Here is a 14,372-nt window from a genome sequence, read left to right on the forward strand (position 1 = left end):
AACTTTTGGAAGTAAATTGGGAAATGATGTACTCCTGGAAACGGGCAAAAGAAATATGTAGATTGTTATTGGAACGTTTGAATTGTTTACAGTAGAGACTTGTTCCCTTGATGCGGGGAAAGGGTGACAGCGTGAAGTAACTCTAGTTTACAAGAGATATAGAACACCTCGTCAAGAAGAAGAAAGAATTAACCTTAAGCTTCAGGAGGAAAATATCGGGCATGACGATGGAAAGTCACAACGTCGCCAGGAAGGAATTTAACAGTGGACTTAGAAGAGTTAAAGGGGGACATGGGAAGGCCTTGGAGAGTCACAGTAAGTTTATTGAGAACAGGGAGATGACAATAGAGGGGGTGCCGTCATTTCGGGAATAAAAGAAGAAGCATGTCCCTGGAGTGCAAAGGAGCAGTGCGGGTCTTTAATGATACTTTGCTTCGCTATTCACCTTTCAGTGCGATCTTAATGAAAGTGGATACATCGTTAACAAAAACAGATATGCTGGGACCTGCTGACGCTAAGAATTATGCGCTAGAAACTTCAAATTTTTAAAATAGATTATTCCTCTTTCCCAGAAGGGATGTACTTCAGGTAATTAGAGACAGTGTGCGAATTTATTGCTGTCCTTTTGGTCAAAATATTTGCGTCCTCACTGGCTACATAAGTAGTACCAGAGATTTGGGCGACGGCAAATGTCATTTGTTTGTTAAGGAAATGTAATAGGGGTAGTACTAGGAATTACAGGCCAGTTAGGTCTTCGGTCAACAGTGTGCAGGTCATTGAAGAAGATTCTTAGACAGAGAATTCATGAGTTTCTGGGAAAACTTATTCGGTTTGGGGATACAGGGCATGGTATTGTTGCAGCAGGTCGTCCCTTCGGAGCAGATTGAATACTTGAAAAACGTGGAAAAAAATGGCAGGTGAACAGTTGATGTGAGGTATATTAATTTTGTCAGGTGGTTGACCGGGCTCCCAGTCAGATGCCATGGGATCTGAGGAGTCCTAGCTGCGTGGATTCAAAACTGGCTTTGCAACCGAAGGCAGATGAGATGTTGTGTTTTCTGCACGGAAGGCAGTGCCCAGTGAAGTTCCGCAAGGAAATTATAAACTTTAATAGACGTTATATGTATACCTCGATTCTGCTGTTACAGTTTTCTAAGAGGCAGACTTTAATTTGGCCATCCTGCGGCACTTAGATAATTTACTGAATTTGGACTGAGGATATAAGCAACATTCTGAATTCAGATTTGAACTGCAAATTATCTGATATGAACTCCAGTTTTCATATTACAGGGGAGATAGTACAACGACATCAGAACCCTCTTTTCCAATCAAACCCTGCATCACAAAATCAGCATTTCCAATCTTCAGCAGCACCTTTTGGGTCTCGCAAAATAAACTAGATAAATAAATTCAAAAATTCACACGAATTTCTCTAAATGTCAATTAACATTTCTAGAGTGGGGTTCTCGTACGGGAAGTGATGCACACATATTTCGATCCCATTAGCCTTATCCCACGTGGAATCCATGTCTCCCTCTGAAATCATTATGTGCATAAATAAATAATAAATAGATAGATAGATAGATAGATAGATAAATAAATGGATGAATGAATGAATGAATGAATGAATGAATGAAACGCGATATAATTACGCAACTAGGTCGAACAAAATGTCCAAGCTTGCACACTTCTTCCTTCAAATCCGTCGCAGGTCACTGGCGTATTCGCAGGATACAGTCATGTCTCAGACTGAAAATCCCTATCAATTACTCTAAAGAATAAAACAAGCAAGGTGTACCTTGCAACAAATGCTCCAAGCAGCACTTTATGCAATTTCGGAAAGAGACATAATCTCTGAAATTCATATCAATTTCTGCAAATTTATTTCACACAAAGAAATAGACATTTCATGCTATTACATCCTGCTGTAAATCTGAGCATTAAGTAAAACATCCTATCAATACACACCAACAAACACACGACAACCTTCCGTTCATTCACACACGCATTACCTCTCTTTCTTTCAGCTGAACACACAAATGTCCAGTACTTGTGCAGTATGTTATAATCTGACTGTACTCACACTTTGAACCATCGCAGGACATGACATAATTAAGTATGAATTTCACGCAATGTCAGTCACAATTCGAAATGCACAGCTTGCCGTCAACTGACCCAGTTCCTTTGGGTTCGTTGTAATCTGCATTCTCACTCTCTTTTTCCGTTGACTGGAATGACTCCTGTCCGTGCGACTGCGACTCCTTCCAATTAGACTCCCCGCACGCAACAGTCGGCGTTGCTCTTTGTATACCGTTGGGGACATGTCATCATGTGATGCCCAGAGAAACAAAATAATGGATTCCCAGTAAGTCACGTGACGTCCGAGGAACCGTACCTAAGAGCTTCCAGCAATACAGGACTGTAGGTAAGTCACACTCAGTAAACGAAACTAAAATCACGTGATACTTGCAAGAATCGGAACTATGAACATGTGACAGTATCGTCCGCAAGGTAACGTTCAACATATCTAGAACATGACGTCACCACGTCACCAAATCTCCAACGATTTAAATGTTCTCTCACCAATCTCTGAACAAGGATAGAATTCAGATTAAATGAAAGTTTTGTTGCAAAGTATGAATTTTAATAATCACCATTTCCAACGTTAAAGTAGCATATTTGAACACTGCATTAGGACCCTTGTCATACCCACTTCCAATCCGGGACAATGGTCTTTACTGTCTGATTGGAAAAGAAGACACTCGGACACACTCACTGGCAGCGTCTTTGCACTGTGATGATGATGCTATCAGTGTCAGTGGGCAAAATCGACTGCGCCAGCAGATTACTGCAGCATGCAAGCATGGAAATGAACTCGTATGTTGTAGGTGGCCCCATCCCACGACGGATGTGGCAGTGCAACATGGAGACACTGGACTGGGAACAATGCACATCGCTGCCAAGAGATCGTCTTCAGCACACTCTTGTATCCGTCCCAAGCGAAGATGCCAGTTATTCATTGGGTGGGGAAACCCTTCATAATACACCTTCCAGTGATGGTATTATTATGTGGACTGTGATAATGTGTGGGTTGAAATTAAGCAGCTGGAGACTGCAGTGTCTTGTGCTGCTGGTTTTAACCTTAATGGAACTATCTATCTGCTGGGTGGGGAATAGAAAGACATGGACTTCTTTACCAAACCATCTCGTCTCATGCAGTGTTTTTGACACGCGTTCCAGGATATGCCAGTTAAAGTCATATCTCCTCCGCTTTGTAGGCCGGACACATGCTGCTATTCACAAGGACCTGATTTTTATAGTAGGTGAGGGAGATTCTCTGGTATGTTACAATCCACAGTTTGACAGCTTCACCAGACTGCGCTTCCCAGAGGTTTGGAGTCCTGTGCCCTCCCTGTGGAAGATTGCTAGCTTCAACGGGTGTATTTATGCTTTCAGAGATAAGTGTAAAAAGGGTGATGCCAAAACATTAAAACCCAGCCAAGCCACATCTGCAGTATCGGTGAAAAATGGAATTGAGATATTACTGACAAATTGGCAATTTGTTTTGGCGTGATTCTGACCAAGTACAGTAAACTGCAGTGGTTAGGATTTAAGTTGTTGAGTGCACAAAGTTATTTTGTTTTAAAATTCTGCAGAAGACAACAAAATTTCAGTACTATGTTTGTTTTCTAAGACATTAATTGACCCAAACAATGTCAACTTATGTTCATGTTCTATCCCAGACCGAGATTATTTTAACCTATTGAAGACAATAATAAAGCCGATTGTTAGCAACGGTGATAAAATGCTATCCAGCAATTCGATTCCTTTCCACACGGGTAAAGTAGCGTATTCATGTGTGAGGGCGCAACGCCACGGTATGTTGTCAATAATGACGTAAGATTCAATAGCAAAGTAAAACGGGGCACATCTCTAGCAGCTCACACTGACCACGGCCACCAAAACCGCTGTAGTTGTTCTCCTAGTGCAGAATCGTTCCGCGAGCTTTCGAAGATATATTGCGATGAAGGGAACGAAGGTAAAACTGACTGTAAACCAAACAGAACAATCCCTCGTCACAGAAAAAAATATAAATATAGATATTGTTGGTCTGTTCCAGTAAAGCATGATCGATAACCACCATCAGATCCACTGTTGCCATTCCAACCAGGTAACGGGTGATGCATTTGGAGAGATAGGATCACAATCACTGTTACAAACCCCATTCCAGAGAGTTTTACTGACCAACTTAATTGTATTTTGTAAATATACACAAATGTAGAATTTGATGGCAGCAACACACTCAACAAAAGTTGGGACAGAGTTAAAATAAGATTGAAAAGTGCACAGAATATTCAAGTAACACCGGTTTGGAAGACTCCACATTAAGCAGGCTAATTGGTAGCAAGTGAGGTATCATGACTGGGTATAAAAGTAGCGTCCATCAAAGGCTCTGTCTTTGCAAGCAAGGATGGGTCGTGGCTCACCCCTTTGTGCCAAAATTCGTGAGAGAATTGTTCGTCAGTTCAAAAGGAACATTCCCCAATGCAAGATTGCAGAGAATTTAGGTCTTTCAACATCCAGAGTGTATAATATTTTGAAAAGATTCAGAGAATTCAGAGACACCTCAGTGCGTAAAGGTCAAGGTCGGAAACCACTGTTGAATGCGCGTGATCTTCGAGCCCTCAGGCGGCACTGTCTAAGTAACCGTCACGGTACTATGGCAATTATAGCCACCTGGGCTCGGGAGTACTTTGGAAAACCATTGTCACTTAACATGGTTAACATCCAGAAATGCAACTTGAAACTGTATTACGCAAGGAGGAAGCCATACATCGACTCTATGCAGAAACGCCGGCGAGTTCTCTGGGCCGAGCTCATCTCAGATGGACCGAAAGACTATGGAACCGTGTGCTGTGATCAGATGAGTCCACATTTCAGCTAGTTTTCGGAAAAAAAACGGGCGTCGAATTCTCCGTGCCTAAGATGAAAACGACCATCCTGATTGTTATGAACGAAAGGGGCAAAAGCCAGCGTCTGTGATGGTATGGGGGTGCATCAGTGCCCACGGCATGGGTGAGATGCATGTATGTGAAGGTACCATTGACTCTGAGATGTATATTAAGATTTTAGAGAGACATATATTGCCATCAAGGCGAAGTCTCTTCCCGGGACGTCCATCCTTATTTCAGCAGAACAATGCCAGCCCACATTCTGCACGGGCAACAACAGCGTGGCTTTGTAGACACACAGTGCGTGTGCTTGACTGGCCTGCTGCCAGTCCAGATCTATCCACTATTGAAAATGTATGGCGCATCATGAAGAGGAGAATCAGACAACGGAGACCACGGACTGTTGAGCAGCTGAAGTCTTGTATCAAGCAAGAATGGACATAATTTCCAATTGCAAATCTACTACAATTAGTATCCTAAGTTCCAAAACGATTAAAAAGTGTTATTAAAAGGAAAGGTGATGTAACACAATGGTAAACATGCTTCTGTCTTAACTTTTGTTGAGTGTGTTGCAGCCATCAAATTCTAAATTTGTATCTATTTCCAAAATAAATTAAGTTGGTCTGCAAAACTATTGAAAATCTTTTCCTTGTACTTTTGTCAGTTAAATAAAGTTTCACGTGAATTAACATACCACAGATTTTTGTTTTATTGCATTTTGGAAAATATCCCAACTTTTCTGGAAATGGGGTTTGTAGAAAAAAAGCCCGACATATTGCGTTCTTCCTTTCATTACAATTTTCTTCTGCGTTAACTGTAATCACATCTGCCATGTTACACTTTCATACATGTCTTGAGATGTCTTGTGTGTCGTTCAAAAATATCTAATGACAGGAGCATTTATCCTTACAGATTTTGCTCCACTATTATCCAAATCAAGGGTTAACATTTCATGGAATATAATGAACTTCATTTGAAGAGTGGCTGTTATATCACCGGAGAGATGTCTTCTCTATTTAACATCCTTGCCGTTCAATCGGTCAGGAAATGCAGAGGAGGCCTGAGCCAAAATCAGAGCAGTGGAGCGGATTCAGCGGGGAACGATAACTTCCATAACAGATCGCAAAGTAATAAAACAGAGTAACACCAGAAGCCTCAACGTAAGGGGCAAGGACAATTAACAAGGTAAACGTTATGCAGGTCAGGTGAAAGCCAAAAACTACTGGTTGAGGCCGACTGGTTCGATGAGCGAACAAGGATGGTGTTTGAGAACTGGGGTTAAGTAGGCTGCAGATCGTGTGTATGCAACGAATGGCAGATGAATCCTATCAACTGGGTGCAGACAAGGGTATCACAGCGTGAGCAGACCGGATAGAAACCCCACCACCAACACCCTCCATGGCTGGTCCCCGACAGCTTTAGCCGATCCGGAATGGTCATTGATGAAGGATTGATCAAAGATGCTGTTACGATGGAGAAGATCACAGGCTTTGGCAATTGAGACAGAAGACGCTGATTACTAAAAAGTCATTAATCATTTACTGACCAACAGCAGGAACTGTGATAATCCTTGTAACAGAAAGACAGATCCTGAATCCCTTGGAGGACATCCCCTATCTGTTTGTGTTTCAACCTCGTGATTTTTTGAAAAAACCTGCATGAGGCATTGCAGGAATGGGTTAGTAAGTTTGCTGATGGCACAAAGATAGTTGTGGATAGTGAGGAAGGCTATCAGAGGTTACAGCGAGACATTGATAATGCGAACAACTGGGCTGAGAAGTGGCAGATGGAGTTCAACACAGTTAAGTGTGAAGTGGTTCATTTTTGTAGGTCAAATATGATGACAGAATATAGTTTTAATGGTAAGACTCTTGGCAGTGTGCAGGATCAGAGGAATCTTGGGGTCCGAGTCCATAGGACGCTCAAACAGCTCCGTAGGTGGAAGCTTTGGTTAAGATGGTGTACGGTGTATTGGCCTTCATCAATCGTGGAATTGAGTTTGGGAGCTGGGAGGTAATGTTGCAGCTCTATAGGAACCTGGTCAGATCCCACTTCGAGTACTGTGCTCAGTTTTGGTCACCTCACTACGGGAAAGATGTGGAAGCCATAGAAAGGGTGCAGAGCAGATTTGCAAGGATGTTGCCTGGATTGGGGAGCGTGCTATATGTGAATAGGCTGTGTGAACGCGGCCTTTTCTCCTTGGAGAAACGAAGGATGAGGTGACCTGATATAATTGTATAAGATGATGAAAGACACTGATCATGTGGATAGTCAGAGGCTTTTTTCCCCAAGGTGGAAATGGTTGCCACAGGAGGACTGAGGTATAAGGTGTCGGGGAGTAGGTGCGGAGAAGATATCAGGGTAAGTTTTTTTTTTTAAATCAGAGAGTGGTTAGAGCGGGGAATGGGCAGCCGGCAACGGTGGTGGAGGAGGATACGATAGGGTCTTTTAAGAGGCTGTTAGATAAGTACATGGAGCTTACGAAGATAGATGGCTATATGCAAGCCTAGTAATTACTAAGGTAGGGACATGTTCGTCAACATTTTGTGGGCCGAAGGGCCTGTATTGTGTTTTCTATGTTTCTATGGAACAATGGAGATGAAATGAGATGTCTGCAGCCGATAGGAAAGTTGCTGGTTTAACATCCCCATTCACAGAGAAATAATAAGCTGTGGCTGCATTTGAAACAGGAGGTTCGAGTTGGACGTAGCGACTCAGATCCGTATGGTTATGATGATGAAAGTCAGTCTATTTGCAAACATCTCCTGCCAGCATACAGGCAAAGAACCCAGTACTCTTGTCACTACTCCAACTCCCTCTCCATATTTCATCTGGCTTAACATGTCTATAGTGATTAAGCTACTTTAAAAAATACTCTTCGTTGATGTGATATTCGTTGTGTATTTGTTTGTTTGAAGGAATATTGGACGTAAAACTGTTGATGGAGTCTATGCTGTCAGATCAGTCTCAAATGCTATTAAAGCTGTCTCATCGACTTTCCACAAATTCTATCTTGAGGTCCATTACATACCTAGATTTCCCAATCCACTGTCGTGTTAAAATCCCCAACGATTATCATGACATTGCCTTTCTGACACGCCTTTTCTACAAGTGGAAATAACTTTGCTGCCTCTATCTTATCCATCCACTTCATAGTTTTATATGTTTCTATATCGTGCAACTTCAGGCCACAACCTTCAAAACAACTCAGAAAAGGAAGTAAAGAGATCATCGCCATCATCGTAATCTCATCCCTCTGATTATAAGGGAGGAAAAACACTAAAGGAATATACCCTCACTCCATCATTAAAGCAGTCAAGACCATAGTTCCGGATTGGGGACTGGGGCGTATGGCACAGGCGCCAGTGCAGTGTTCAAATCTGTTACTTTAACAGTGGTGATTATGAATATTGAACCTGATAATCGTTCATTAACTCTCAGTCTTATCTTTGGTCAGTGATTGGAGTCGGAAAAACGTTGGAGTCCTTGGAGATTTGGTGACGCATTGACGATATCTTGCAGATATGATGAATAATAATTTGCGGACGATACATAACTTCCAGCGTCCATTTGTGTTAGACTCGAAAGGAATTCTTAAATGTTGTATGATTCTAATTATAGATTATTTATTAACTTTTCAACACTTAGAAGTTCTGCGATAACTTTGCAGGAACAGGTTAATATCAAAGAATATTTCTGTTTCCAAAATTGTATAAAGTGTTAGTGTATGAGGGCCGTAATCATCCACATCTGGTTTCCCGTTGTTCTTTATTATATTTGATAAGGATTCTCACTATAAAAAATAACTGTTTATTGTATATAAGCCAGTTACCAGCGACAGTTTTGAAAGAAAAAACGTTGGAACTTACTTTTTTGTTTTGCCTTACCTGCGTATTTCGATTGCGTTCTTGTGTTTGTTTGCTGTGGTATTGATTTCAGAGGGAGACACAAATTCCACACTGTCAATTAGAAATAAAGTTTAAATGGATCGAAATATCAGTGTATCTATTCCGGGTACGATAAACCCGCTGTTCAAAGATTAACTTGACATAAGACAAATTCGTGTGCACCTGAATTGGGAACTTGAAATTTGCTTTCTGGGAGGCTGGTTCATTTGGAAAGCAACAAAGGATGCTGCTGAATATTTTGAAATGCTGATCTTGAGTTGCAGGGTTCCACTGAGGGGAAACTTGTTTTGATGTAATCGTAGCACCTACCCTGTAATAAGTAAACGTGATTTCAGTTTAGATAACGTGCAGTTTCAGTACGAATTCAGTATTTTGCTTTCAAAATCAGCCCTAACTCAATAAATTATCAAAGTCCTGCAGGACGGTCAAATTGAAGTATGTTTCTCAGAACACTATAAGTGCAGAGTCTAGATATAGGTGTAAAGTGTACTAAAGATTAGACCTTCCTTGCGGAAAATCACTAGCCACTGTCATCCAGGCAGAGTGCACTACTCTACTACCTCATCGGTCTTCCTTTGGATAGCCAGCTCTGAATCTGTGCAGCCAGGTTTCACTAGATTCAGGCCACCTGATTTTCTGAAAGTGTTTACCATCGGGAACCCAGTCTAATAGCTTACACAATTAATATACCCCAAATCGACTCTTCTGCAGTATCTACCTATTTTTCACTTTTTCATGGAATTTATTCTGGTTCATAAGGGTCACAAACCCATGCTGACTATCCCTACTCAGAATACGTTTTTCCTCAATTCCAGTCTCTAAGAAACCTCTCCAATGCCTTTCCACTACTGACCGAAGACTCATTGGACAGTAATTCTCAAGACTATCCCTATTACATTTCTTGAATAAAGAAATAACATTTGCCATTCTCCAATCCTCCCGTACTACTTCTGTAGCCAGTGATGACACAAATGTTATATCCAAAAGCGCAGCAATATCTTCACTGGTTTTCTATAATTACCCGGATTACATCCCTTCCAGCACCGGGAAATAGATAATTTTCATGTTTTCCCGGTTTGCAGATCGTAATTCGAAGCGTCTGCATGGCTCAGCACACCTGTTTCTCTTTTTTTTCCATTGTATCCACATTCATTAAGGTCTCACTCACTGGTGAATACCGAAGCAATGTATCAGTAAGTACCTTAACTGCCTCCTTGCACACCAGACACACACTTCCGCTTTTATCTCTGATCTGTCCAACACTCTCTTCCGTCATCCTCCTGTATTTCACCTATTTTAGCGGTTCTCCCATGCCTTCTCACTTTAATTCTTCTAGGTCCACTAGAAAATCCCTCCTGGCTACATTGTGACTTTCCATATCCCTGCCTGATTCTTCCTTCCAAAGCCTGAAGTATATTTCTGTCTTCTTCTTGAAGAGGTGTTCCATATATCCGGTCAACCAGGGTTACTTTACGGGGCCATCCATTCCCCGCCTCAAGGAAACAATCGAATGCTGAACCCCAATCAAGTGCTCCATGAACAATCTCCATATTTCTCTTGTGCATTTGAAGGAACAAATCGCTTCCTCAATTCGGCTCCCACGTTCCGACCCAACAGTACCAAATAAGTACATTCCGTATTGTCTGCTGCTATACCAGTGTAAGTTATGTCGAATAGCTGTGCTCTATCGTTCGGAAATGCTGACACGTGGAGAGATCAGTTACCTGACCCATTTCACTTTATTTTATTAACACAAGATGGAATGTTCACGAGTCCGCCTGCCCGCTACTTGTGCCATGTCTCCTTTATGTACACAACAGAGAAATTCTCTCACATCTAAACCTTTTAAACCGAGGAATTGCCAATGAATGTCAGTGAAGATTAAGTTGCCTGTGACAACGGCTGTGTTAATATAAGCACCTGTCCAAAATCTATCTCCCGATCTGTCACTGTCTCTGTGTGTTGTTTCAGTTTTGGTGATGCGAGATCTGTACAGAGTACTCTGAAACGAGTTTTTGTTCCCCTCCTACATTTGGGTTCCGCTGACAGTCTATCAAAATGCAATCACACCACGGTGTCCCTCTTTACCGCAGCTGTGATGCTGTTAAGCTCTCCCTGTGTTTCAAAGACTTTCTGTTTACTCCCTTTTACCCGACTATGAACATTTTGAAACATCTGAACGCCGAGAAGTCCGGAAATTATTCCTCCCCTTGAGACTGACTTGACTTTAATTCTTACATCCTTCTCATACATGAGGAATAAAAATCTTTAGGTTACGTCTCCGTCTAAATGTGCAATGAGCAATCCTAGTAATTTATAATAATTTATCATGAATAGAACAGTCAATATAATATAGAAAAAAACTCAAATGAGCGTGAGTTAATCAGTTTGATGGCTTGGTGGATGGTGCTATTCCGGAGCCTGTTTGTCCTGGCTTCTAAGCTGTGGTACCGTTTCCAGGATGATTGTCAAGTATTTGTGATAGTTTGGAATTTATTCCTTTCAGGATGACCAGGCACAAGATTGTTTGAATTTATGACATATTTGTCAAACCTAATTATTTATTCCAACTGTTTTATTCTAAATCTCCCCTGAATTGCAATTGGAGTGGATGTTATCTACACAGATGAGCTTTTAACGTAAACACAGACTTCAGTCCATCCTTCAGCTCTGGTCTGAACTTCCTCTGTGTCAGTGTATAGATACAAGTATTGGTGCACACACTGCGAGTTTCCAGCATCAACCCATATTGCTGTCTTATATATACCGGGGAATTCAAATATATGTCGAGGTAATAGTGATTTTCCGTTTGCCATTTCAGGGACCGAGCTGTAGCTCCTCAGTAATATGAAATTAGCTGAAATTGCTAACAATAAAATAATCGATTTTCTGCGCTATTCCACCTCGGTATCTTTCTGTTTATCGCTGCTCTTCCTAAGCCCTCTGCGGACTCTATTTGCCGCAATTATATGTCTTACTGTTAACCCATTGAAGATAAGAATTAAGCCGATTGGTAGTAACGGTGCAAAAATGCTATCTAGTAATTCCATTCCTTTCCAGACGGGTGAAGTAGCGTATTCATGTATGAGGGCGCAACGGCACGGCACGTTGTCGATGATGACGTAAGGTTCAACAACAAAGTAAAACGGGGCACTTTTCCCGCAGCCCACTATAACCACGGTCACCATAACCACCGTTGCTGTTCTCTCAGTGCAGTATCGTTCCCGCAGCTTTCGACAACATATTGCAATGAAACGATCGAAGGTAAAACTGACCGTAAACCAAACAGAACTGTCTCTCGTCACAACCATAAAAACAAGTGTCAGAGCGCATACAGGGGTGATGAGCAGGAATTTGGAATGAATGTAGATGTTGTTGGTCTGTTCCACTACAGCGACAACTATAACCGCCATCAGATCTGCTGTTGCCATACCAACTAGGTAACGGGTGATGCATTTGGAGAGTCCGCACTTTCCTCGAGATAGGATCACAATGGCCGTTAAATTAACTGCAAGAAATTTAGAGAGAAAAAAAGAATCAACACAGAATTATCGTTAGCTGCAAATGTCTGAATGCCCATCATTTTTCCAATATTACACAGGGTATGAATTTTTGTTCCCGAAATGAAAAGCAAAAATTCAATGTTGTGGAATCTGTGCATACCGGCTGGACAATAATTGACATAATTAGCAGTGGGTTGCTGACCTTCCAACAGATTAAAGCCCGGCAACTGATTTCTACGTCACGTACCCGTGAATATTGATCGCTCAATTTCCATTGTTTGAGGTGAAATAGCTGAAGGCTTTATTTGTGGTGAGATCATGATATTTAATGCATATTTTATAATTTAACATTTTATGGAAGAACAGACCTGAGTGACGATTTTCGACTGGCCGGTCAGTTGAAAAAGTTGCTGATCTGGAAAATCAACTACTGTCGGTTCAGAAAGCCGAGCAAGGTGAAACTATGGAACTATGGCAATATCGGCACTCACGTAATTGACAAAAGAAATAAAGAAAACATCACGTAGAAACAATATGGAAACTGAATAACAAAACTATCAGATGCTTGAATCCTCCATTCTAGAAGCACATTTTTGACGGAGGTAGCATCTGTGCTCAGTAAAAGTCCAATCAGTGCATTTGAACAAAAGCAAGATGACGACGGCACCATACATAGAGTGACCAACTCCAGTATCTTCCCAGGGATACCGATCGCTACGATTGCAGGATAGAAAACGCCCGCGATGTAGTAAATCGCTGGATATCCCGTATTCCGTCAGGAGCAGTGTTCAGTAGCAGGGAACGATCCAAATGCTTATATGGATTGATGGCAGGTTGTACGAAGTGATATGCAATTCAGGGTAATTCCACTCAAGCAGTTAGTGTTGTTATGACATCTGTCGCGTGAGGGACAAGCAGCTACACAAACAGTTACATTAAAATGTTTTTGTCACTCTGTAACATTGCTATGAATTTGTATTCCCAAGGGATGTTACAAGGTATTAACTTTTCAACAAAAGATTATATGAACGTTACCAATGTACTTCCAAGACATCTGACATCAGCTGCTAAAATGCGACATTTTCTGATCAGTGTCGTTTCTAAAGTAGACAATCATCCTGAGCAATCAATATTGATGAGGCCGTAGATAGAATATCACGGGCTGTTCTGGCCAACTACTTACAGTTTTGAAAAATCAATAAGCTTCAAAATATCCAGAGATAATTTGAAAGGAAGAGTTGGGGAAATGAACAAGGTGAATGCACGCAGATTTTCCTCATCCAGTGTCTATACTATAGACACTATAGAGAGGGTGCGTGGATACTAGAGAGGGAGTGCAGAGGCGATTTACAAGGGTGTTGCCTGGAATAGAGGTCGTACCTTAGGAAAGCAGCTTGAGTGCACTTGATCTTTTCTCCTTGTAGTGACAGGATAGGAGAGGTGACCTGAAAGAGGAAGAGAGTCATTGATCGCGTGGATAGTCATAGATTTCTTTCCCCCAGAGCCGAAATGGCTAACACAAGAGGGCATAGTTTTAAAGTGCTTGGAAATAGGTACAGAGAGGAAACGAGGGGTAAGTTTTACACACATAGAGCGCTGTGTGCATGGAATGCAATGCGGGCGGCGGCGATGGCAGCGGATAAAATAGGATATTTTAAGAAACTTTTCGACAGGTACATGGAGCATAGAAAAACAGAGAGCTATGCGCTCGGGAAAGTCTAAAGTGTTTCTAGAAAAGGTTACATATTTGGCACAACATTGTGAACCGAAGGGTCTGTAATATGCTGTAGATTTCTATGTTCTATGTTCTGTCCTTTGAGTGAATCTACAACTAGAGCTCATCGGCTTGGGAGAAAGTTGAAATATATGTAGCAGAACTTATTCTCTCAGTGAGTCCAGAGAGTGTGGAAGAAACTGCCAGCGTAAATGGTAGATCGGATTCAATTGCATCATTTCAGTGAAGATTGTGTAGGTACGTGGATGAGGGTGGGACAGAAGGTGCAGATAAA

The 14,372-nt window shown here is 41.6% G+C and overlaps 1 pseudogene; it reads left to right on the forward strand.

The window, feature by feature from the left end:
* The first annotated feature begins 221 nt into the window (after positions 1 to 221).
* On the forward strand, positions 222 to 3,574 carry LOC140721660 (kelch repeat and BTB domain-containing protein 4-like; annotated as a pseudogene).
* The last annotated feature ends 10,798 nt before the right edge of the window (positions 3,575 to 14,372 follow it).

Source organism: Hemitrygon akajei, unplaced genomic scaffold (assembly GCF_048418815.1).
Source record: "Hemitrygon akajei unplaced genomic scaffold, sHemAka1.3 Scf000059, whole genome shotgun sequence".
Classification (NCBI taxonomy): Eukaryota; Metazoa; Chordata; class Chondrichthyes; order Myliobatiformes; family Dasyatidae; genus Hemitrygon; species Hemitrygon akajei.